Here is a 26,369-nt window from a genome sequence, read left to right as displayed (position 1 = left end):
AGCATTTGCTTGTCTTCATGAAGCCCCTTGCGTTGTGTTTTTTATTTCAAACTGGGTATTTACGGACGGGTGCACGTGTACAGTAAGTGCATGCATGCCTGGTCACGTGCGTTAGATACTTAAATTGTTTTTCGCAATTGTATAGAGCCCGTTGTCAACCCACTGCTGATATGAGCGCCTTCGTACGTTGCATGTGTGCGTGTGTGTGTGTGGGGGGGGGGGGGTAACGGAGGCCGTTTGACCATATTTCACCACGCGCGGTCAACGTGGGGTTTCGTGAAGGTGGGCCCAGGACGGGTTTATATTTCACGCCGATGTCAGACGTGGCCAGGTACCAAACTCGGGTCACCGGGCTCAAAGTTCATTCCGCCAGAGTCCAGAATATTCGGCCTCCTCCCCCTCTAACCGATCCTCGGCTTGACCCGGGGGTCAACTCTTCCTCACTGCTGCTTTCAATGTCCGAGAAAAAGAAAAAACCTTTCACGTTGCTATGCGGTCTATTCGACTCTCTACCCAGTGTTTAAAGGTAACGCAACAACAAAAAGGACTTACGTCTTTTAGTAGTAGGTTTTTACCCTTTTAAACTGGTACAAAACTGACACCTTTATTCAAGGCATCATGTTTTCAATAACCACAACACAAGTAGTCAAAAAAGCAAACGAAAAGAAGCAACTCTGATAATGATAATAATATGCACTGTCCTTGAATTTGATTGGTCCACACCCGAGACGGCTTTCTTTAGAGCCTAGTCCCCATTGGTGTTGGACCAGATGACACCAGAAGGCGTACAACTCAAACACAGTGCAATATCAGAGTTTAAAAGGGTAAAAACCTACTACTATATTTTGCCACTGGTAAAAGAGATCTCATAGAGTAAATGCTTACCCCGAGCTCTCAAAATGAATTTGACAGCTCTTACATTATTACTAATTTTTCTTCAATACACTTCAAGTTGTATTCCATTGTGTTGAACAAATATACACTCCGTATCAACGCAGCGAACTCGGTTTGTTCGTAGCGGACCATGAAGGGTGTCGGTGACGAGCGATCGCTGAACTGGTGATGCCATTCCGGACGACCCTTCGCTAACCCCGCATCGACCAGCGTGGCGAAGTATGGTCAAACGACGTCCCCCATGATCCATCACCCCCTGGGTTAGGCCTTCATCCAGCAGTGGATCTGTGCATTGCTTTTGTGACCTGATTATACATGCTTCTTCAACATCGCGCACTGTTTTGGGTGGGGAATCACAGTCTTCAGTGACCGCAGTGGTGAAGCATGTCCCTTCCCCCACCATCCCCACTGCCCCTGTCGTTCTCCAGTACCGGCTCTCATCATCCAACTCTATACTTCCAACTCGATGTGACTGGACTCTCCGCAACGATTGGCACTACCGTTGCTTTCTGGACAAACGTATTAAAACGTCGTCACGTAACTTGTCGATGCAAAATTTCAATTCGGATCAGCGGATCTCGCAGCCGATATCATCGGTGCAAATGTCCCGTACGGTGCGACTTGAGAAAACCGCTGGCTGTGATTTATAAAGCAACGTGATTTTTATTTTTTCTACGTGCAAGGTTACACAACCGTCTCTCAATGCGGGGGTCGAGAAAGAAAAAAAAATGGATAAAATAATAATACAATTTCCGTGGGCCTATGTGTTGCTGTTTATCTTCCTGAGTGCGGACAGGAACGGATACACCCATTCCGAATGAGAACAATCAGTGCTAAAAAAAAACCGAAGAACCGTGAAGAGACCACCCACAATACAGATTGAGTTGCAAAGAGAAAGCCAAAATCATTCATCCTTATAATTTCAATAAGGCAAAGTTAAACGTCTTATATTTCGATGCAACCTTCTTGCTGCCAGGCAGGCGGGGGAGATGGGGGGAAGGGAGGAGGGGTCTTTTATTTTTAATGGATATATGTTACGTGATATTTCTCAATGCCAACAATTTTGATTATTGTAGAATCACTGTTACACTCGAAGTGTTACGTCCTTTAATATCGCCGTGGAGTCTTCAAATGTTTTCGAGCCGTTGCTTTAATTTTAAATAAAAAAAACGTATTATGTTCTGAACGAAAATGAAGGGTACTTTTATTTATATGTGCCGTATACATCTGTCATGCAGTATATTAATAGTGTATGAACAGCATCGTGTGTTTTCTATATCACTGTGGAAAGTTAACGGAGGTTGTGCCATAGTTATATATAAAATATCTACTCGCCCCCGCCATAGAAATGTGGAATTTCTACTATTTCTTCACGATTGTAATTGAGAGATGTGAGCACTGCTCCGTGATAGAAGTGACCGATAACTGTTCAATCCATCTTCACTTATATACAGGCCTGAGTCGCTAAATCACGCGGAACGCACCCCAGTCCCGTCAGGTCACACATGCTAAGCAGCCTTAAGCCTCGATAGTGCTTAGATGGGCGACCCACTGCAGGAAACAGATCTTGTACGCTGCAGTGCACAGTGAAAGGCAGTACCAGCAAAGTGCATTGTTGTACTGTACTTCAAAGCACCCATGTCTATGCTCGCCGCCTTCACCAACCCGCAACGACCAGCGTGGCGAAGTAGAGTCAAATAGGCTCCGTCGACCTGCGCGCGGCAGGGGAGGGCATTGATAATTGTTTTTTTACCCTTCTATCTGGCAACAAAACTGACACCTTTTTACAAGGAGTCATGTTTGCATAGACCACAATACCTGCAGCCATAATGCGTCATCTGGTCCAACCCATGTGAGACTAGGCTCTAAGGAAAGCTGTCTCGGGTGTGGACCAATCAACTTCAAGGTCAGTGCATATATTATCAGAGTTAGGTTTTTTGTTTGCATTATGGCTGCAGGTATTGTGGTCTATGCAAACATGACTCCTTGTAAAAAGGTGTCAGTTTTGTTGTCAGAGAGAAGGGTAAAAAACCAATTATCATATTTTTTACTGGCAAATGAGGTTCCAATGGTGAGGGGAGGTCCTTGTCCAACAGTTTATTGACAAACCAACGGCGTCTTGAATAAACGTTGAAGTTTTTTTTGCTATTTTTGTTACGTAGCAGGACCGAGAGAAGTGGCGGAGGCGGTTGTGGAGGCCTTCGTCCAGCAGTGGAGTGACCACGGCTGCCGGTGATGACGACTTGATACTCAAAGCACTAAACCAATTCTCTCCACGAGGTGGTATCTTGTGTCGTTGGAAATTCCGCGAAAAAACATTCGCAAAGGATTTCTCGTGATGATCGGGAAATGCCCAAGGCTTAAAGAGCCTAGCTAATGCTTTTCTAATGGCACAAAAACACCAAGGCATGCGGTATACACCGCGACACAAGCATAAAACCGCACAAGCAACAACTAAATTTTCTTCATTCGGAACCCGTTGCGTGGTGGTGCGGAGTGGCGGAGATTCGATTGGGGTGAATGGGTAAATAAGATATATCTTTTTTTATTTTGTACATATTCTATACACCCTGTTTAAGTTTCTAAGCTTGCACGATTTCACAAAACAACAGAGAGACAAAACTCAAAAGCCAACCTTTGCGATAGGATAAAACACCAAAACGGTACGCACGTTAGCACAAATAAATGCATAAATACACACTGTGAGGGTCTTGTGTCCCGCTCTGCATAAAACAGGGAGGGGGGGGACCAATGGGGGGGGGGGTGCATATAATTCATTCCAAACTGCCTTTAAGCTTTTTTTTTTTTACATTTAATTCAATTGTGCATCTGGTTGCTTGCATAAGAATGCACAACGGTTGACCTCGCATTCCAACCGCCTAGCCTTTGGCATCTGATCCCCGGCTCCTCCGCCTGCCTGCCGAGGCATTGCCACCCAGACACATCGAGACTTAGCGCAAACAACAACAGTCTTGTGTGTGCAAGAGACGTGATGGGCCTGCCCCTCTACACCGCGGGCAGCTTAGAGGCCCTCTCTGTGCAGACAAGGGGTGGCGGCAGGGGTGGGGGCAGGAATAAACCCCGTTTTCTTTGGGCTCTCTCAGGCAGAAACTCACTGCCTTGAGGAATAAGCGTCCCATTAAGGGTGTAAAAAAAATGCACTCTGGCCGAAATAACGGCCCCATAACGTGCAGTTTTGTTTGAACTGCAAACAAAAATCAGAGTTGCTATCGAGAGCACTCGCGTTTCGAAGAGATCCGCGGTTGATTCGATAAGTAGTTTTTTTGTTTGTGATTGCGAGCGATGCGTGTTGTGTTGTTTGCGTGTAAGTGATAAAGTGATGTTTGTGGATGCAATTTCAATGGGTGTACGATCAAAAAAATATCATGTTTTCTCTCGAGCTACGACTCAAGTGGCTTTGTTAATGCTATTGAAGGGATGCCAGATATGCAAGTTGATACTCTGTCCTCTTAGCAATTAGCGCACGGTGCTTTGTGAATGTTTTAATGATCCCATTGCCCTGTCTGTAACGATACACGTGACTTAGCTGCTGTTTGTATTCGCATTGCGCCGTGGTGTTTCGCAAATTTCTACTCTGCTGACAAACTTATGTTTTTTTTTATTTGAATTCAATTATTAATTTGTACTTGATGCACGTTTCGGAGACACTTAAAATATAAATTGCGTGTCTAGGGTCGTTGCAAGACAGCTGAAAAAGTAAAATGCACTTTTTATGATTAAGTATATCAAAAATTAAACTACACATTTTAAATATTGCAATGTGTCAGCATCTAGTTAAATAAGGAATTTAGCGTATAGTAGCTCATTAAACCGTGAATCATGATAAATGAATATATATACTGTATATATATCCGCCAGATATGCAATGTTCAATTTTATAGATGCCATGACCGGCACTCAATCCGATTTTAATCATCAAAGATAATGATAAATAAAAGTTCTTGCGGTATAGCAAAGTGGATACATCTCACGGAAATTAAACATCAGAAAAGTGGCAGAAGTACAGCTAAAATGTAGCTCACGTTTCATATTGCAATTTAAAGCAGCGCCGTACAACTACCACTCACCACAAGCCTGTCCTTCCCATCCAAGGGTCAGCGACGTTGGCAGACGACACAATTCTAAGTGTGCACAAACGCCTCGAATGTCGAGTGTTTAGCTTTGTACCGATATGCTGACATCACTCAGCGTGTGTGTGTGGGGAGCGGTGGTGGAGCGGTTAGCGCGCTGAGCTATGAACCCAGCGACACGGGTTCGATTCCCGCTCACGGCCAACATCAGTGACGATTATCTGAACCGGTCCCGGGCCTCCCCTAGGTCGACTCAGCCTCAAAGGAGTACCTGGTGCGGTGTGTAAACATTGCCACTAGGGAGACAAAGGCGGTCGGGCGTGGTACTGGCCACCCACCCCCTCGTGTACCGTTCCGGCCTTCATAGGTGCTCGCTAACAGCACTTGCCCCTACAGTCTGTCAAGGCTATATGGGGGATCTTTTTATCTTTGTGTGACAGACAGTCGACCCGTGGCACCTGGGTCTGCCCCGTGACCTCCTGCCAGCGGGCGTTCGACACTTCACGTGGCCTCAACGTGCACCCAGCCTGGCACCAGCGTCGTGGTGACGTCACCGCCACTTAGTGGCGAATGGCGGTTGTTGTCGTTGTTGTGTGCGACTTGTGGGGAGTGGTGGTGTAGCTGTTAGCGTGCCGCGCTATGAACCCGGCGACCCGGGTTCGATTCCCACTCACGGCCAACACCAGTGACGATTATCTGAACCGGTCCTGGGCCTCCCCTACGTCGACTCAGCTTCAAATGAGTACCTGGTGCGGTGTGTAAACATCAACACTAGGGAGACAAAGGCGGTCGGAAATTAGTGCTGGTCACAACACCTCCTCCTATGCTGTTTTGGCCTTAATAATTGACCGCTAACTGCACTTGTCCCAAAAGTAAATAGGCTACGTGGGGGATCTTTGCCTTGTGTGTCAGAGTAAAACAATGCACGCCCCTGCCTCCCCGCTTCCTCCACACCCTTGCAATTCTATGAATTGTTATAATTTAGGGTTAACCTTCGATTCGTAAAATAATATTACTTTTTTTCGTATTTCCACTATTGCGGTAGATTGTAGTGCCTCCAGTGGCTGCAAGGGTCACACTAACAAATTTACACGCCAATGCATGGAGATGGGAAAACGTCAACAATTACCCACGCAAGTCGAAGGTGCATTTATCACGTGCTTAACTATCGATCTCTACTCCACCAATCGATTCATCGTTACACCCAAAGAGCTTCGTGAACTGCGCTACGATCTTTTTTTAAATCCTTTGTATTAAGTTCACTTGCTTGCTTGCTTGCGCGCTTACGACCGTGCAAATCTTTCGGTCGTTTTTTAACCCACTTCCCGTGATCCAATCGAGCTGACATTTTGCACAGAGACTCGTTGTGCGTGACAATTTATTTTCGTGAAAAAAAATTCCCAAATTTTCCACTTTTTAGGGAATTTTTTTTTCATATTTAATTTAAAATACCAATGTGATAAAAATGAAACTCTTACTCAAGAAAAAACAGAAATGAATAATAAAATAAAACCGATGCCACGCATATAAAGGATTTATAGTGAAAAACTTTGTTTTTACGGGTTAATTTTTTTAAAGATTAAAAACGGACGATGACCATCGGTATCAGAATCAGGGGTGCCGCGTCCGTTTCAAATCTGTAAAATGTATTTGCGCATTTTGACGCTCCACATGTATTCACACATCGATATGCCGCGCTAATAGTTTAAGGGTTAGCACGCTGTCCTTGCAATGCAAAGGCCACAGTGTCGATCGATCTCCCGGTGTGGCAGATTTCGGAATATTTCAGAATCAGAATATGTGTTCAGACTGGACGAATCCGATGAGCTACAAAGCCTGTTTTCACAGATGTCCAGGAGGGGCGGGTAAGAACATTAGAATAATACATCAGAACACAAAAACATTATAGTAGTGCAAAGTACAAGTAAAGTAAACCAATCACCCAAACACTTACAAAGTAAACTAAACCGTCCCCATCCTACCAGGCAAAGCCCACTGTGGTACGAACATAATGTTTAGAAGCCACATGGCCACATATAATAGCTCAACAAAGTGGCCAATCATTTGGACATTTACAGCACCAAAATAATCTCAATAATCTCAAGCAATGGGCGAGTTCCGTGTACCCCTCCCCGATCCTCTGTCCACAATTAAGTGGATCGGTAGGTGACGTGCTGGCCAGGCTCGAAGAACGCGTGGAAGAGTAGGCCAAAACGTCCTCTACAAAGGCTCTGCGTGGAGGCCCGTCTCCCAGCATTGCCTTCAGCGAGTCATTTCAGGGCTTGCACCTTTACTTTTTTATATTTAAATACAATTATAAGTAGACTACTATCACATGATTTAATCAAATGGTGAAGCCTAAATGCAATTGAACAACAATGTTGCACCTGACACCAATTCTCTGATGCAAATCGCAAGGACACATACGTGTGTTTATGAACACACGTGCTGAAACAAAACGACGAACTACTGTATATGCAGTGAATATTGATTATCTAAAGTCATACTATGCGTGTCTTGAAACACGTGTAAGAATTGATGTGGGTTTTAGTGTGTGTTTATTCATATACATTGGACATGATGGGTTCACGTGACTCTTGCAGCCAACACGTGATACAAGCTTTATCGACCATGTTGCGATGATGAGCTGAGCCAAATCCCCCAAACCAGGACTTGAGCTCGCAATCTTCGGACCGCGAGTCGCTCATTAGCGCCACCGCCGAGTGAACGTGGCCAAAATTCACTGTGATTCATTCGCCTCTCTAACGCCGCGTGCAAATTGCTTGCACATAGCAACAATGCAGTGTCACCACTCCTCATTCGTCAACGAACGTCCCTTTCGGATTCACCAGGATGCCGCGGCGTAGAATTATACGGACTTAGCATCAAATGACGTCTGCCGCCAAGGCCGAAGATCACTCTCCGAGTTTGTCACCCGTCTGGCTTGTCCGTGCCGCGTGCCTGCCACCGCAGCGCGTTTCAAAGCAAGCAGAGGGGGCTTGCCCCTGCAAGGATAATTCGCATCACCTGCGCAAAAATCACACCCACTCACCCCCCCCCCCCCAAAGAAAATATTTTGTCTGAACGCGAGCGCGCGCACACAGGGTGCCGAGTGAGTCATCCAGCAACTGGAAGCGTTAACGGCAATTGCGAACGCAATATTCAGTATGAAGCCATGCGTTTATTAATAATTATTTGAACATTTCTCTTTGTAAACTTTAACTTTTTAAGGGTGGGGTGGGAGGGTGGTGGTGGTGGTGGTCATGGTTGAAAATGCCCTCCGATAATATATTTAAAGTAAATGCAGCGACTATCCAGGGGCTTTATTTAAAGTATAGGCAGTCTTGACAAAATTATGATGTGCAAACGCGGTGTAATAATTCAGAGGCGTGGGTATAAAATTTATAAAGAGAGAATGGAAGTCGGATGGAGTTCTTCCAAAAATAATAATGCGGTCGGGAAAGATTACAGGATTGGCCTTCAAAGCAACTAAGCCCCAGCCTCATTTAGTGCTAGTTTGCAATTTTACTCGTCTGGGCAAATGCCCAAGGAAACAATCCAGGCTAGGACAGGCGTTGGTGCAGCTTGGGTAGGATTAAGTGCCCGATAGCAATTAGAGCAATCTAAGATTATCCCCGTGATAGCAGACGTTTTTTTCGTGGCAAGTTACACATTTAATGTGAAACCTCACTCGAGGACTCCGTGTATTTGTCAACAGGACATTGCCAACAAGCCAAATTGCGATAAACGGATCTGGTTGTGCCGTGCAACCGAAATGTACGCGATTTTGCCTCCAGCAAAAACTGTCACGCGACGCTTGCTGGCAGGTGAAAGTGTCGAGACTGGAGGCCTCATCACCGACTGTGGAGCTCACTACCGGTCACGCTGCTTTATACACACGCGTTTTAGGTTGTTTAGATTTACAAATTTTGGCCGCTAAAAATTACCACGCTATGAGCTACCTCGTTGAGCCATCACTTGCGATAGCCGGATCGCTTGTGAAAAATAAGCTAATAGCTCAGTGGACTTAACTCGGTAAAAAAAAAAACTTTATTTACATTTTTTTAATTAAAGCTTTCGTGACAACAGGGATTCATATTCTTGGTTCTTTCGGTAAAGTCACGTAGAGGGGAAATAGTAAAATAATAAAATAAAATAAATATAAAACAATAACAATTATCACGACGTTTCGACTGCAACACAAGCAATCATCATCCAATTTTCTTGCTGTGGATTTCACACTTGTGTTGCAGTCGAAACGTCGTGAGAATTTTTATTGTGTTATATTTTAATTATTTTATTATTTCACTTTTACGTGACTTTATTTTAAAAGTAATTTGCTTACATTTCCTATATTTTGCAACTCCTATCATGTTTTTTGCATTGTTTGCTATTGTAACCTTGTGACCCGCCAACTACTGAACATCTATGAAAAATAGCTTAATAGCTCATCGGATTCCTCCAGTCTAAATACAGATGCTGATTCTGCTTCCTCCTCCTCCCCAAGCCTGTTGCCTCCCCCGGCCAAACAAGCCCCAGATATCAAATACAGAAGATACTCTTAGTTCTTTCGGTAAAGTCACGTAGGTAAAAATGAAATAAAAATTAATAAAAATAAAACAATGAAAATCACGACGTTTCGGAGGCAACACAAGTCTTTTTCATTGTTTTATTTTTTTATTAATTTTTATTTCATTTTTACCTACGTGACTTTACCGAAAGAACTAAGAGTATGAATCCTTGCAGTCACGAAAGCTTCAAATCTAGAACAAATACAGAAGAAACAAAAGCCCCAAAAGGTGAGCGTACAATGAGCCACTCTCGATCAAGTGCAGTGGCCATCATGGTTCAAGGCAGGCTAAAGCATGCAGACCAGATTATACAGACTTTGAGAATGTAACCGAACCTGACTTCCATACGAGTTCAGCAGCCACTCTTATTTGATTTGTGGAGGTGATAAAGGGCGGACGCTTTTGCATATATTTATCCGGGGATATTTTTAATCCTATTATCCGAGCAGGAATTCAATGGATAAACGTGGATATGATCAAGTTTCTGTAATGTTAAGGTCATCACTTTTATCCACGCAACGGCTCGAACAATCGGAAGAATTCCCGTAAGGGCAATCGGATGTCTCCAACGATGTGCTATCAAGAAGGGCCATTGCCTAAAATGTTTCCCGTGAAATATTTTTGTTTTCCTTTTAAGACCACAGTGTGATTGGCGCACGTGTTCAGTTTCGTTTTGTTTGTGACCTTGTTGGTGCACCCACTGGGAACGCAGCAGCGTTGCAAAACCATTCGTCGATTTTTATTTGAATCGTTTTGGAGGGCAGGGATTGGAGGAGTATCAGAACATAAGTTACGCAGACACAAATGTAATTTGTATTTATTCAAAATTGTGTATTGCCTTATTCTGCACTTCGATACAACGAGAAATTTCAATGGGTCTAATGTCCATAAATATGGGTGCATTATAATATTCGTTTTTTTTTATTATAGTTGCTTAGCACAGGACCTATCGGCCCAAAACCATCAAGCAGCCAGCAACAAACAGCACCTTTAAAGTTCTGACAGAAAATAATTACAGGAATACATTTCTTGCATCGAGCAAGGTCGCAAGAACTTGTGGTAAAAGAGTTGAAAGATTGTCAAAAGTCGCACCTTGCAAGAAAAAAAAGCGTACAGAGGAGTGCTGTGACCTGCAGTGTGGTGGTTGACCTACAGTGTGGTGGTTGACCTACAGTGTAGTAGTTGACCTACAGTGTGGTGGTTGACCTACAGTGTGGTGGTTGACCTACAGTGTAGTAGTTGACCTACAGTGTGGTGGTTGACCTACAGTGTGGTGGTTGACCTACAGTGTAGTAGTTGACCTACAGTGTGGTGGTTGACATACAGTGTGGTGGTTGACCTACAGTGTAGTAGTTGACCTACAGTGTAGTGGTTGACCTACAGTGTGGTGGTTGACCTGCAGTGTGGTGGTTGACCTACAGTGTGGTAGTTGACCTACAGTGTGGTGGTTGACTTGCAGTGTGGTGGTTGACCTACAGTGCGGTGGTTGACCTACAGTGTGGTGGTTGACCTACAGTGTAGTGGTTGACCTACAGTGCGGTGGTTGAGCTGCAGTGTGGTGGTTGACCTACAGTGTAGTGGTTGACCTGCAGTGCGGTGGTTGACCTACAGTGTAGTGGTTGACCTACAGTGCGGTGGTTGACCTACAGTGTGGTGGTTGACCTACAGTGTAGTAGTTGACCTACAGTGTGGTGGTTGACCTACAGTGTGGTGGTTGACCTACAGTGTAGTAGTTGACCTACAGTGTAGTGGTTGACCTACAGTGTGGTGGTTGACCTGCAGTGTGATGGTTGACCTACAGTGTGGTAGTTGACCTACAGTGCGGTGGTTGACCTACAGTGTGGTGGTTGACCTACAGTGTGGTGGATGACCTACAGTGTGGTGGTTGACCTACAGTGTGGTGGTTGACCTACAGTGTGGTAGTTGACCTACAGTGCGGTGGTTGACCTACAGTGTGGTGGTTGACCTGCAGTGCGGTGGTTGACCTTCAGTGTAGTGGTTGACCTTCAGTGTAGTGGTTGACCTACAGTGCGGTGGTTGACCTACAGTGTAGTGGTTGACCTGCGGTGTGTGTGAGAGGTAACGGTCAGTGTCTGGTAGAACCGAGCTCTCAACATGGGTGGAGTAATCAATGATCGAATTTCACGGGAACATCAAACACGGCGCGTAGCGATATGAGAGTGCCGGTGAGTGACTGCAGTGAATCAGCGAGTGACTGCAGTGAATCAGCGAGTGACTGCAGTGAATCAGCGAGTGACTGCAGTGAATCAGCGAGTGCTGAATCATCAATCGACCGGAGCGCTTTGCGTTGAAGCCTATGCTAGAGTAGACGCCAATGCATTAATTGTAGTCATATTGTAAGAACCTACAAATGCCATCACGCTCTCAAAACGTTCCCCAGTTCATGTGAGGTGGAACGGCGTTTAGCACACTCACATCGTTGGTGTACGGTGCTTTTTTTCTGGAAGACTTTGCTGTTTTTTGCTGGATTTTTATGTTTGCGCATAGTCACTTTACGATGTTTTCTTGTTCATGTTTTTGTTTTTTGTTTGTTGCGGTTGCACCCGATTCAAGAACCGAATGGCTCACAGGGCTATACCAAATAAATGCAACTTAAAAACTGAAACTATAAACCTGGTCCCCTGAGTTCGGCTTCTGACCACGGCTGACTATCGTGGCGAATGTTATCTGAACTGGTTCTGTGTGCCCCCCCCCTCTCCCCCCTAACCAGATGGTGAAGTATGTTCAAACAACTCGCATGACCCACGCTGATTGAGAAATGAAAATGATGACATGGTACAGTAACAACAACCCCAACTAAACAAACTTGCAAACAAAACATCCTGCGATGCTTATTTACGCGTGGGACATGGCGCCTACTTTGGTCCAATGGTTCCATTCATATGCCAATGATGACCCAAACATCGTATGTTGAATTGGATACTTGCGATGAAATGCATCGGATGCAAATACTATAATATGCAGTAGACAGCGTGGGCAACACATATAACGTAGCCTTAATGCACACGCATGCATTCATTTGTCTATGTAGTGGTGTATATTGTTTGGAATGCTGCTTTTGTATATTTTGAAAAGGAAACGAATTCATGGCCACATTCCAACATGTGCTCTGCCTCTATAACTCTCATTAACGGCTTGTGCGAACTCTGAATTCACAGCTTGAAAAGTGGAAGCAACTTATTACGAAGAACGCCGGGAGGGGGGTTTCGAGGTTCGAGGCGACGAGGCCACGGTTTTAATTCGTCTCGCCGATCCCACCCCGCCTCCCCTCCACGCTGCGCGCATAGAGTAGACTTCTCGCAACAACCAAGCCTGGACCCAACAAAACGAGCGAAACAAAACTACATTTCGCCTTCTCGCGCGCGACCGTGCTTTGTCGAGTCGAGAGCAAGACGGCTTCAGGAGATCATCATCCGCCCATCCACCCCCCATCCCCACTGAGCAAACGGAATGGAACACTCCGGGTCAGAGGGGCGCTCTGTCCTGACACGGCGCAAAGCTCGCAGATTCCACGCAGCGTTGAGCGTCGTCGCCGTTTGGGTCTCATACATATATACACACACGGTGAGGAAGAGGAGGAGGAGGAAGATAAAGAGGGAGAAGAGGAGGAGGAGGGATGAGGAGGAGGACACCTGTAATGGGTTGTTCTACAGTGAAGCAAGGACTTTAGCGGAACAATGTGCTATATCTATATCAAACATTTTAAAGTGTAATTATTATATTTGAGAGAAAAAAAGTACCATTCTACAAAATCCGTATGGGTAAAGGGGCTGACCTGACAACTGTGTTGCTCACGTGACTGCTGGCAGAAGGGCCTTCTCTACAGGGCGTTCTAAAGACCCCCCTCAACAAGGTGTTCTACGTTAAATTTCGATTTAAAGCTTTCGTGACTGCAGGGATTCATCTTCTTGGTTGTTTCGGTAAAGTCACGTAGAATGGAAATAATAAAATAAGAAAAATAAAACGTACTAAATTAATTTATTATAATAAAATAATAAAAATAAAACATAATAAAATATTTTATTATGTTTAATTTGTATTATTTTATTATTTCCATTCTCAAATATTTTATTATGTTTAATTTTTATTATTTTATTATTTCCATTCTACGTGACTTTACCGAAAGAACCAATAAGAAGGTGTTCTACGCTTCCGCGCTGCCAGCGATAAAGTTGAATCTTTCTTCCGATTATACGTGCCTCTGAATCCATCCATTAGGCCTTCGTATCAGAATCTGAAAAAAAATGTGCTGACACTGGATGAATCCGATGAGCTATAAAGCTCTTTGTCCCCCACACACAACACAATCCGCGTGGCCACTCTTCCAATTGTTACGAACAAAAAAAGGTGCGCATACGTATTGTTTCACCCCGAGAAGCTTCGTAAACTTTGCCGTGTTGCCCGCGTTTACCCGCGAGATTGTCCCTGGCCCAAAGCCACCCAAGAGAGAGAAAGAGAGAGAAATAGGCCCCTCCTGGAAGTGGCATCACTGCCTCAAGCGTGGGACGCGAGGACTCACAGCTATCCGCAGACGTAGATCTCAACTGGTGAACGGTGTTCTCCCAGAAGCGATAGAATTAACCCCTGTTCCTGACGACGGCCGTTTGTGTTGCGATCGAAACGTCGTGATATTTTTTTTCACTTTATTTTTTATTATTTTATTGCTATTCTTTTGTATTCTATCTATTTACGTGACTTTACCGAAAGAACCATGACATAAAAATTAATCCCGTTGAACACGTAGGCTTTCGCGACCAATATCACCGTGTGTTTACGCCATCTACCCCAAACAACAACAACAAACAGAGTGTATTATGGAGAATTCATCCGGTCGCAGTATCCACACATTTGGGGGGGGGGGGGGGGGGAGTGTATCCCGGCATCTGCATTCATCAACTTTTATTAGCACTTATAACAGAAGGTCAACGCACGGATATGGAAATAATAATAATATCTTTCGATTTAAAGCTTTCGTGACTGCAGGGATTCATCTTCTTGGTTCTTTCGGTAAAGTCACGTAGAAGGGAAGTAATAAAATAATAAAAATAAAACATATTATAATAAAAATAAAACATATGTTTTATTTTTATTATTTTATTACTTCCCTTCTACGTGACTTTACCGAAAGAACCAATAATAATATCCTTACATAGATCCCCTGCCTCTGCATATCATGAATTTCCTCTTTTCCATGCCAATCTGAAGGGTTGGGTGGTATAGCTATTGTTAGATGTTATCATATCAGGAGCTATTGCTATGGAAATACTCCTGATGTCTGTGCAGTTATTCTTGGATGAAAGTGTGGATAATAGGATGAAGTTTCCGCTACTACCAGGCCACTTTGTTACGGTGACGAGATGTTAATTACCTCGCCTGGTATACAGGAGGTCGTGGGTTGGATCCCGACCCTGACGCCTGTTGTATATTTGGAGTTTGCGTGTCTCTCTCCCCTTTGGTCGCATGGGTTTTTCTCCAGAGTCATTCGGTTTGTCCATCCACGTTTAGAATCAAACATCCACGCGTTTCGATTATTTGGCTACTGGTAGGCCACTTAGTTGAGCTATTATTTGTGGCCAGGTAGCTGGTTAAATAAAAAAAGAAATAGTTTTTAGGATGAATTTATCACTTCTGGAAACCCACTTCCAAGTGACCCATCTCGGGTTAATACTGTGACATTTCACCACTTTTGAGTTAATCTTCCTATCCACGGATAAACTTTGATAAAAAGGACAAATTGGCGACCACTTCTGGATGACTCTTCTGTGTCGAAAAGACAGGGATGATGACCATCATCTTCCTCGTCGTCATTAGTCATTATCTACCCACTGCTGGATCAAGGCCTCACCGGGAGGCCCCCTCGCCATCTCTCACGGTGCCGCAGCGAAAAAAATAAACAAAATCACCCAACACCTGCACGCCAAGCCGCCCACATCGCTGCTTCTCAGCGGGCAACGTTCCCCCCGGGCCGCCGTTCCGTTTGGCTGCCACTCGAGAGTGAGAGTCATCGTAGCCCCCTTGACTCACTCCTCTCAACAGCCAACACGACGCCTCTCCCTTGCATGTTTTTCGATTCACGAGCACCTGCCTGTATCTCAGTGCAACTGCAAGCGTGCACTGCCAACCCCACGCTTCTTTGGCCACTTGCAATCTTCCCCTTCCACCACCCCCGCCGTCCCGCGGCCAATTATATTTGTCATTCAATCTTGATTTGAAGCTTTCGTGACTGCAGAAATCCATGCTCTTTGGCTCTTTCGGTAAAGTCACGTAGGTATAAAAGAAAATAAATCACGAAGTTTCGGGCGGACGCTTGTGTTGCGCCCGAAACGCCGTGATTTATTTTGTTTTATACCTACGAAACTTTACCGAAAGAAGCAAAGAGTATATATTTGTCATTGTCCATCCTGGACGTGACCACGAAAACGATTTCTAGATTGAGAATAGGTTTTTCCCTTTTTATCTGGCAACAAAACAGGTGTTAAGTTGTTAAAACACCAAACTGAAACCTTTTACAAGGAATCACGTCTGCATTAACCACAATACTTGTGGTCAAAATGCAAACAAAAATCGTACTCTGATAATATGTGCATTGTCTTTGAAACTGATTGGTCCACACCAGAGACAGCTTTCTTTTGAGCCTCGTCTCATACGGTGTTAGACCAGGGGATGCCAAAAGGCGAACAGCACAAAGACAATGCACTATCAGAGTAATGAGAGTTCAGGGTGAACGTCTACATCATGGGAACTCCTTAGCCAGTACCAAAATATTAGAATAGGTTTTCCCCTTTTTTTGTTTGAATTCTGACCACAAGTATTGTAATTAATGCAGACATGATTCCTTGTGAAAGGTTTCAGTTTGGTGTTTTAACAACTTAACAGCTGTTTTGTTGCCAGATAAAAGGGGAAAAACACAATTCTCATATTTTGGTACTGGCAAAGGAGGTCCCATGATGATTTATAGATTGCTCATCTCTCTCTTATCTTGCCATGATCTCATCCCGTTAATAAGTAATCTCTGTCATATCACTTGTATTTACCTCTTGGTACTAACAGCTCTCTCGTCTGTTTGATCTCTCTTCGTGTTAAACTCACGCATCTGTATCTCGCCATAAACCCATGGGCACGGTTGGCTATGTATGGTGCGAAGGAAACTACATACCACGCACACACACACATCTCTCGCGTTTGGCACTTCTCACATCTCTATCTCTTGTTTATCTCTCCACTTGCCAAAGCCCTATCTCTCGGCAGGCCCCTCACGGTGCCTCCATTGGTCACGTCTGGCCTAAGGGTCGCCCACTAGTAACCACCCCACATCCTTCCCAAGTCAGACGCATTTTGTAATTCACCCACGCTCGCCTTGCATGTGCAAAACTCTTCCGTACTTCCTTGCTCGTGGCTGCGGTGTATATCCTGCAGTTATTGTTTTCCCTCTCCGCAAGTTTATTTATTTGAATTCTGACGCTGGCTTGTTTACAAGAAAAAGGGAGAAAATGAGTCATGACGTGGGGAGAGAAGCTAGGGAAGGGGAGGGAAGGGAGGCAGTCCGTTTTGTCCGTCCACCACCAACAACAACAAAATCAGCTAGAAAATTCCCCCGGCACCGCTTCTTGTAAACACGGCGGGACTCTTGGACGCGACGAAACACCACTAACCACTGCGGTTCGATGGAGGTGTTTCCCGAAAAATGAAAAGAAAACATTCACAAGCAAACACTTTGATGACTCTCCATCAGTGATGGCTCTCTCCCTTGACTGAGTCACGGTCACCGATGACTCGCAGCCCCCCCCTAACGCCCCCCCCCGCCAACGCATCCGCTTTAGCGTCGTGTGGTCGTACAGCCGAGGCGTTGGTTTGGCACCAAGTCCGACGTTCCGCTCCAGCATGCCGAGAGCGGCGCCCGGCCGTGACGGACGAAGCGGACGTCGGCGGCCGTGCTGGGTGGGGGCACTCCGGTCACGCTGCCCCCCCCCCCCACCTTCCCGACACTCTTTGTCTTACCAATGCATCAATGCCTCGCTAATTTTCAGCCCCCCAGTTTTTTGTCGGCCCCCTCCCCGCCACAGCTACGAACATGTACATATGTATGTTGAACTTCTTTCTTACCGTACGTGGTGATTTCATCACCGTAAGTTTAGCTTTTAAGTTTATCTTGCAGGAAAATACCAATGATTTGTGCTTATTTGTTCCGAAGTACAGTTTATCTCAACTGTATGTTGAACTTATTTGACACCGTACGTAGCCAACCGTGCTAATCGGAGGTGCGGTTGCAAGGATGACAAACTAAACACAAAAAGCAGTTCTACGTAAATGAATTTCCAATCGAGATGATTTCGAAGTGCATCGCTCCAGTGGCTTCCTAATATCGGAAGGGAGAGCGTTCCAGACGGACGCAGATTAGCACAGTTGGCTACGTGCGGAGCGAAAGAAGTTCAACATACATACATGCAATCACATCTGGAAGCGGGTGATGCAGTGAGCGTCTTTGTTCGATGGCTCGCCAAAAAAAGAAAAAGGCTGGAGTGCTTTGGTGAAGGCCTATCCAAACTCCTCCTTATCAATCCCTGTTGTTCTACTGTCATCAAAACTACACCGCCACTTACAAAAACCTAAATCTTCAATTCAAATCATTACCATGCCAAGTACAATTGCACAATTGGTGTAAAATCGCCTTGGAAAATGCGTTTCATGGATCTCGACAATGTAAGAAAGTGAACGGGAAGTGAATGCCGAACAGCACGGCATGCAAACGGCACAAGCGCTGAAAACCTTTGCAGAATATTTTTTGGGCTTTTGGTTGTTTTTGTTTTTTGGTACAGCTTGGCACAGTCGGTTCTTTCTGCCTTGAACCAATGACAAAACTGAATGTAACATAATCTTTTTAACGATGTTTTTGTTAGTTTTCCTCTTGCACTCAAAAAAGTGTGCAAGTTCTGTTCCATTTCTTCTTCATAGGTTTAAGTTTGGTTTCACAGGACTTGTAATATAAAAATATAGAGCGCATACGTGAAGATATATTTTTTAAAACATCAGCTAGGTTGAGAAGATTAAACACAGACTTGGTCGTAAGATTTTATTTTTATGAGTCCCATCCCTTTAAACCTCCACGTGTCTACTCTGGCATTGGTGACTCAAAGTTGAGATTGTTTTGAATGCTTCTGCAGGTGCTTCTGAGGATTACTGAAGCTCTGCATATTTTTGAACAAACCCACCATTCGACCCCGCAGTTTAAAACTACTAATTACAACCATTTAACAACATCTTCTTTGTTCTTTCGGTAAAGTCACGTAGAATGTAAATAATAAAATAATAAAAATAAAACGTAATAAAACAATTATCACGACGTTTCGGCCACAACGCAAGCAGCCGTCCTAAGGTGAAGAACAGGTCTTACGAGAAGACAGAGTCTGAATGAAACACCCCAGGTTTGGAGCATCTATTTAAGCTGGGCTCTCTTCTCCCTCCAACCCAGCTTAAATAGATGCTCCAAACCTGGGGTGTTTCATTCAGACTGTCTTCTCGATAGGCCTGTTCTTCACCTGATGACGGCTGCTTGCATTGTGGCCGAAACGTCGTGAGAATTATTTTATTATGTTTAATTTTTATTATTTTATTATCTCCATTCTACGTGACTTTGCCGAAAGAACCAAGAAGATGAATCCCTGCAATCACGAAAGCTTTAACTCGACCATTTAACAACAGATGGTACTTTTGTGAACGACGTACATAAGGTGCCACGGTGGTGAGATGTTAAATTCCTCACCTGTTATACAGGAGGTCGTGTGTTCCATCCCTACCCTGACACCTGCTGTGTATTCTGAGTGTGTGTGTCTCTCTCTCTCTCTCTCCACGTGGTCGTGTGAATTTTTCTCCGGGTCCTCCAGAGTTTTTCTCTCCACATTTAAAAACATGCGTTTAGAGTATTTGACTGCTATATATGTCCACATGATAAGCCGCTTCTGATAAACAGCTACATAGCTCGGTGCGCCTTACCTGGTAAAATAAAAAAATAAAAATTAGTTTTTTAGGCTGTTTGAGTCAATCGCCCCTTTTTAAATCCTTTATATTAAGTTCGCTTGCTTGCTTGCGTGCTTGCGTGCTTGCGTGCTTGCTTACTTGCTTACGACCGTACAAACCTTTCGGTCGTTTTTTAACCCACTTCCCGTGATCCAATCGAGCTGACATTTTGCACACAGACTCGTTGTGCGAGACAATTAATGTTCGTGAAATTTTTTTTCCAAAATTTTACACTGTTTAGGGAAAACAAATTAAATATTTAATTACCAATTGTTTAATACTGCAGACAATCATCTGACCCATAGGTGGCAGCCATCTCAAGCCAGAGGACGAGAGGACTCTAGCCGCCACGCATATAAAGGATTTAGAGTGAAAAACTTTGTTTTTACGGGTTATACTTATTCCCTTTGCTCTGCTGCAAAGCGAAGTACCAATTCGTGGGGAAGTCAACAGCGGTTGTTCAATGGATTGAGTCGCCCCCGCCATAACGAGGAATTCCTACCCAATGGTTCAGGGCTGTACCATTGAGATGGGCACCCGTCTTCATGCCCATTTGAGCAGGCAATCGCTCTCACTTGACTTAAAAAGGGCTAATTCCTGAAACGTCAGCCTCTGACCATATTTTCCATATTAGAACGTACACATTTCCTTCCAATTGTTAAAAGCAAAGATTTGCAGCGCATCTTATCATCGGGTAGGTATGTGTGTGTGTGACCGGATTCGTGTACATGTATTGACATCAGCGTAAGTTTTGTGTGCGTCTTACCTTCCAGAGCATCCTACGATCTGCCGCGTGAGCCATCAGATTTTTTTTCTCCACTGCATGAAAGCAATATTCTTCTGCAATTGTCAATGCCGGCATTACAGTGTGGTACACGGAATTCATTTAGCTCGCGCGTTCACATTCCTTGTGCAAATTAGACCTCTTGCAGTGTCGAGCTTGGGAGACTCATAATCGGAGTTGCCGAGTGCAATTTCGAGCGATGAAATCAGTAAAACCTTGGGAAATCCTTTACACCGAAACATTGGCCCCATGTGCACGGCATTGATCGCGTGCGGTGGGATAAAGTGTAGGTAACACAATATTTAGCGACCTGCTGGGCAAGTGTTGCAGTCCGGCTGGCTAGTCCCAACGTTGACGGAAGGACACCCCCCCCCCCCAACACCTGTAGTGGATTACCAGATGCAAGGGAATCTGAGTCGATTATTTGAACCACGGGGATGGGGAGCCTTACTGCCGAGTGTTTTATTGTGCATCTGGCCCTGCCGAGTGCACCTCCGCTGTGAAAAGCGAATAAATTACCTGAATAAACGGAGCTCAAATCGTGCCCAGAGCGAGCCCTCTGGCCTCGTTCAACAATCCGTGAATAGAAGAAGACAGAGGGGGAGCCTTTGACCAGCCAGTTGGAAGTTAATCCGAAGAGAAAATAAGAACAAATATTTGAATAATCGTCTGATATTTATCATCATGGCTCAATATTCGAATTTCATGGAATTCATAAAAAATAATCGGAACACTTCCCTCATATACCCGCACCTCCGATTGGCACGGTTGGCTATGTACAGTGCGACAATTCTTCAACATTCATACATATGTACCAATTGCAATGAGTTACGTGATTCAATTGCATGCGAATATACCAAAAAGCCAACGTTATTATATAATCAAAGCAACATTGAGGCCGTTCTTCTCATCTCCTGTTTACAGCCCTGAGCGAGTGGTGGCAATTCCACATTTCTATGGTGTGGGGAAAAGACTATCCATAGAACAACCACTGTCGACTTCCCCACAGAGTGGAAGTCATTGTATTGGAATCCAGAGGGATGATGTGTTGAGTCCACCCCAATAAAGAATTTTAACTCAATCTTACAATTGAAAGCAGCTCACTGCCACTGCCGCACCTGGCCAGTTAAACACCGGCTGGTGTGTCTACATTGACTCATCCGAATACTACGTGGTACGCGTGCACCAGTTTGACAAGTATCTGCACACGTGCTGCAAGCACTGCAGTGCACACCCAAAGCGACTGCATCGACAGCTTCTAGACGAGGGGTTTTAAACTTGCCGGAGGATTGAGGGGCAGCGTAGGATGACAACAATGGATCACACGCGGTGCCCCCATTCCGCGGCGGTGTGGGCCGGGCAGTCTCCCTCAGGCGATGGCAATAAAAGATGGACCACTCTCACTGTGCTGTGGAAAAGGTCAAGGGGGCAATCGGGGGTCACCGAGGCCAGCTGGAATGGCCCCTCAGGGACAGATAAGTGGACACTTAGTTAAACATGGCTGGCCACCGGTAGCCACAGAAAGAGGGGGCAGGGTGGTGGCGGTAGTCGGTGACACCGACGCCTCGCGGAAAGACGGGCCCCGGGTTTGATTCCTGACTCGGGGCACCCTTTCCTGTGTCGAGTTTGTATGTTCTCCGCCACGATGGCGAGATGTTAACTACCTCGCCAGGTATACAGGAGGTCGTGGGTTGGATCCCGACCCTGACGCCTGCTGTATATTTGGAGTTTGCATGTCTCTCTCCCCTTTGGTCACATGGGTTTTTCTCCAGAGTCCTTCGGTTTATTCCTACACGTTTAGAATCAAACATCCACCCTCGGGCCCGTATATTTGGAGTTTGCATGCTCTCCTCGTGGTCGCGTTAGTTTTTCTCCGAGTCCTCCGTGTTTTCCCTCCACATTTAGGGACATGCGTTCAGAGTATTCGGCTGATATATATATTTCCACGTGATAAGCCACTGTTCGTTGAGCTATCATTTGTGGCCAGGGTCCCTTCTGAAAAGGAGCTATGTAGCTCAGTGGGCCGTACCTGGTAAAATAAAAATAGTCTAATGGTTTTAGTTTCGTTTCTGCATGAGATTTCTCAGAGTTATCAGCCTTTCTCCCCTAGCTAAGACATGGGATGTAACCGGTGTTGCACAAACATCCCAATCGAGCAGGACCATCCTGAAAAAAAAGGATTTTGGACTCATTGTTGCTTCCCTGGTTATAAAAGTAATTGTTATTGTTATACTTTGTTTATTTATAGTTAGCATCTGAGGTACTCCGCCCAAGTGACGTTGAGTCACTGAGATATGCAGCACCTTTAAGGCACCCAGGCTGCATTATATTTTGGGGGGAAACACAATAATCCCACATCAACCCGAAGCGACTTCTTTACTACAAAAAAAACTACACGGATCGTTGTAAGTTAACACCTCAAGTGATACTTCCTCTACATCTGTGATCTAAATCAATATAAAATAAGGGACATTTTAACTCTCAATATTGTATACAATCAGCAACGTGCAGCTTCCAATACCGGTAGAGCGAAACTCATCTCACTAGTCCTTTCTCCAATTATCATCGCTTCCCATAAACCTGCATATGAGAGGAATAATCCAGAAGTGATGGCGTGTTAATCCTATCATCCCTACTCATCTACGTCTCACAGGTGTTTAGGAGAGGATGCATCGTAACAGCTGCACCGAGATGCGGATCATGGCCGTAACTTTCTCGTGCACTCAAGACATCTTCGACAACGCGTGCGTCTCATTGCATTCTCGTGTAGTGACATAGAACGGTCACTACTGTGTCGGCCCGTACGAGAGCTGGGGGCCCCAAGGGGGTGCCTGGGGGGTCACGTGGTGGAGGGACCCAGACCTCCCGTGAGAGGGAGGCGTGGCCTGGAAAGGGAGCGGATATAAGCGTGGTGTGAACGCGGAGCGGGGCTGTTGAACTCCGAAGTGAAGACGACATAATCGGTCCTCAAGTCCCGGGTCATCATCCTGGGCCAGGCAGGCCATTGCCGGCCTGGTCCAGTCTGTGTCGTGTTCCAGAGTGTTAGTGAGTTGAGGAAGGTGGTCACCACCTCATGTACTGTGTTATATTACTTACCGTGTAATAAATAGTGTTGCCTCCAAGCTGTGTGTGTGTGTGCACCTAATTCGAACCCATTACACTTGTTTGATGTGGCGCTGAAACTGCTGGCGGATTTGGCGGCAAAGGGCGGCAGTTGGTGCACTTTGCTACGAACCTCAACGACTTAAGTTGGATTCCCACTCATGGTCAACATCAGTGACGAGGCGACTGGGCACGGTAGTGACCCCACAAATCCGCTTGTGTGCAGTGCCGGCCTTCGTAGGTGCTTGCTAACCGCACTTTCCCCAATAGGTGGAATGGCTCTATGAGGAGGGAGGTTGGGGGGGGGGGGGTCTGGTGGTGGTTGTGGTGGATGACGGTGGTGGAGGCGGTGATGGTAAAAATGCATGTACAAGCAGAGTATAACCCATTAAAGCCTGGCTGATTGTGATTATTATTATTTTTTATTGTGGTGGTGGAATAATTGAAGGCAACTGTGCCACTCAGGCAATAACCAAATAACAGTTTACTGGCAGCACTCCTCATGATAATCGCTTCCTCATTTACACCACGTCTGGGCTCATTGGAAAAAGTTGTAACTCCTTTACAGAAAGAAATAGCACGCACACAGACACACACAGAGAGAGAGAGACACACACAATTAAACCGTGGAGGAAACGGGCTGAAAACCACTAAATACAATCGCCGGGTGTGGCCGTGCACGCCTGTTTGTAATCCACCCCACCTGTGAGACGGTTTTTCCCGTGCCGCGTTTAGATTACGAGAGCCGCCAGACGCCCACCTGTGCCACCCTACATGCAGTGGAGTACAGCAAGCAGGTCGCAAACGGGTTTTAATTCCTTACCCGTACCCGGCCGCACCAGGGTCGCAATCAGGTACCCGTACCCCACCCGATACCCGGCTACCCGTACCCGGCCGGGTATCGGGTACCCGATTGCGACCTCTGGGATGAAGCCATGTTGCAGGTGCGGGTGGGTTCATTCTAGGAACTTGAATTGTGAGAAGAGACAAGACGTTGGGAAATGAGTGACAAACGGTTACTCACCAGTGACTCACTGTCTACCCTTACCCGTACCCGGCCGCACCAGGGTCGCAAACGGGTACCCGTACCCGGCCGAGTACGGGTAGCCGGGTATCGGGTAGGGTACGGGTATCGGGTACCCGATTGCGACCTCTGGAGTACAGCAAGCAGGTCGCTGGCCCAGCCGTTGTGCAGGGGTGCCACAGCGGCGAGATGGCATCTGCCTCGCTTGGTATACAGGAGGTCGTGGGTTCGATTCCGATACCGACCCTGATGTTTATATATTTGAAGGTTGAATCTATCTCCGTGGTGACATTTTTTATCCGGGTCCTCCGGTTTTCACCTCCACATTTACGAACATGCGCTTACATTTCCATGCGATAAGCCACTTTGTTGAGCTATCATTTGTGGCCAAGTCGCTTCTGAAAAAGAGCCTTGCCTGGCAAGTAAAATAAAATAAAAATAGTAAAAAAATGCGTGAATTTTGACCTCACAGTGGGCATGTGCGTTCTCTTCGGACGCTCTCGTTTCATTATGAATGCAGAAATAGGTTGCAAAAGGGAAAAGGTGCAGCTCCGCAATTGCTTGAGGTCCTTCCATTGTTGGTGGAAGGGCCTCAAGCACGTGCTTGAGATAACTCCACCGGAGGGAATTTTGGCCTACTCTTCCACGCTGGCCAGACGTGTAGGGAGGTCAGAATCAGAAGAGTTATTTAGACCGGAGGAATCCGATGAGATATGCAGCTCTTTTTCACAGATGTCCCGTAGGCCGTCACAGATGTCCAGAAGGTGGTGAGAGTACCTACTCGTTTTATTAACTCACTCTGTCTGTTGTTGTTGTTGTCGTATCCTCAAATCTTAACTCAATTTTTATCCACTTCCCAATATGGCATTGACTGCAAACTTGGCATACTTATGTCATACTGATGACAATACTATATTCTATCATAAAAAATAAATAACAAATATTTTAAAACATTATTTTTTATATGTTATGTTTAGGCTTGGCTCTAATTGTCCACGGTAAACTCAGGGGCGGTTTCTTCATTAGGGCGATTGGGCGACGCACCACCAATGTCATTCAACCACAGTCACGCTAGCCGTCACTGCAGCCTCTGGATATAGTCCAATCAGCGTCATGTCACGTTCTGTGGAGTACCGCCTCTTTTGGGGCGATTTCACTCCGGCTGAGAATCGCCCCGAGTGGCCCCATAGACTTACATTGAAAGATGTTTTTTTTTCGAACGGGGGCGCTCCAATGCATTCTCTATGGCTCCGGGAGGGCAAGCCCTAACGTGCTTACATCATCATACGTGCTTACGTCATCATACGTAAGCACGTTTCATCCAACAATATAATTTATCGCTACCTAGTGGAATCTTTAATAAAATAAACTTGAGTGGTTTGTTTTAATAGTGAGTATATAAACAAACAAGATGTATTGTAAGAGTCACTTTATTTTTCATTAATATTAAAGAAGTGAAGTTGCCTTTACATGCTTAAGCTGTTAATTTATCCATTACATGGGTGGACCTTATCCTTATCAATCATCCAGACATTTGCCCCCCCCTGAGAGATTTTGCAGGAGCCGCCACTGGGTAAACTGACATTGGCTGTAAATGACTACGGTCCCTTACGTTATGGCAAGCTTCAGGGCCACTTACTGGAGTCGTGGAGTTCTGCCATTACTAATACGGTACATTTCATGAAAGCATGTTTTTTTATAGTTTTTTTTATATTACTTTTTACCCCACAATATGTGGCGACCTGCCTAGCGATAAACTGTGGCGAACCCATGTACGAAACTGTGGTGGACAGAGATGGGGGGGGGCAAGGGCCATTTAAGAAATATGCACCATTGTTTCAACTGCCACGCTGTAGAAACATGAAGAA

General features: G+C 45.3%; 2 protein-coding genes and 1 long non-coding RNA gene across 4 annotated transcripts in view; 1 reads left to right on the top strand and 2 right to left on the bottom strand.

The window, feature by feature from the left end:
* The window catches only part of LOC133356586 (uncharacterized), a 37,761-nt gene extending 32,199 nt beyond the window's left edge, over positions 1-5,562 (top strand). Inside the window, exons 2-3 of the long non-coding RNA XR_009756862.1 lie at positions 3,057-3,126; positions 5,426-5,562. This is a non-coding gene — a long non-coding RNA (uncharacterized LOC133356586). The remainder of the gene's footprint in view (positions 1-3,056; positions 3,127-5,425) is intronic.
* LOC133356600 (uncharacterized) overlaps positions 1-26,369 on the bottom strand; it is a 490,957-nt gene that overhangs the window by 202,764 nt on the left and 261,824 nt on the right. The window lies entirely within an intron of this gene.
* Positions 1-26,369, bottom strand: part of LOC133356599 (forkhead box protein P2-like) — a 292,969-nt gene that overhangs the window by 241,784 nt on the left and 24,816 nt on the right. The window lies entirely within an intron of this gene.

This window comes from Lethenteron reissneri, chromosome 54 (assembly GCF_015708825.2).
Source record: "Lethenteron reissneri isolate LAM-NWPU_2019-01 chromosome 54, ASM1570882v1, whole genome shotgun sequence".
In the NCBI taxonomy this organism is placed as follows: Eukaryota; Metazoa; Chordata; class Hyperoartia; order Petromyzontiformes; family Petromyzontidae; genus Lethenteron; species Lethenteron reissneri.
Note: the sequence above shows the minus strand (reverse complement) of the source record. Positions and strands in the feature narration are given on the sequence as shown.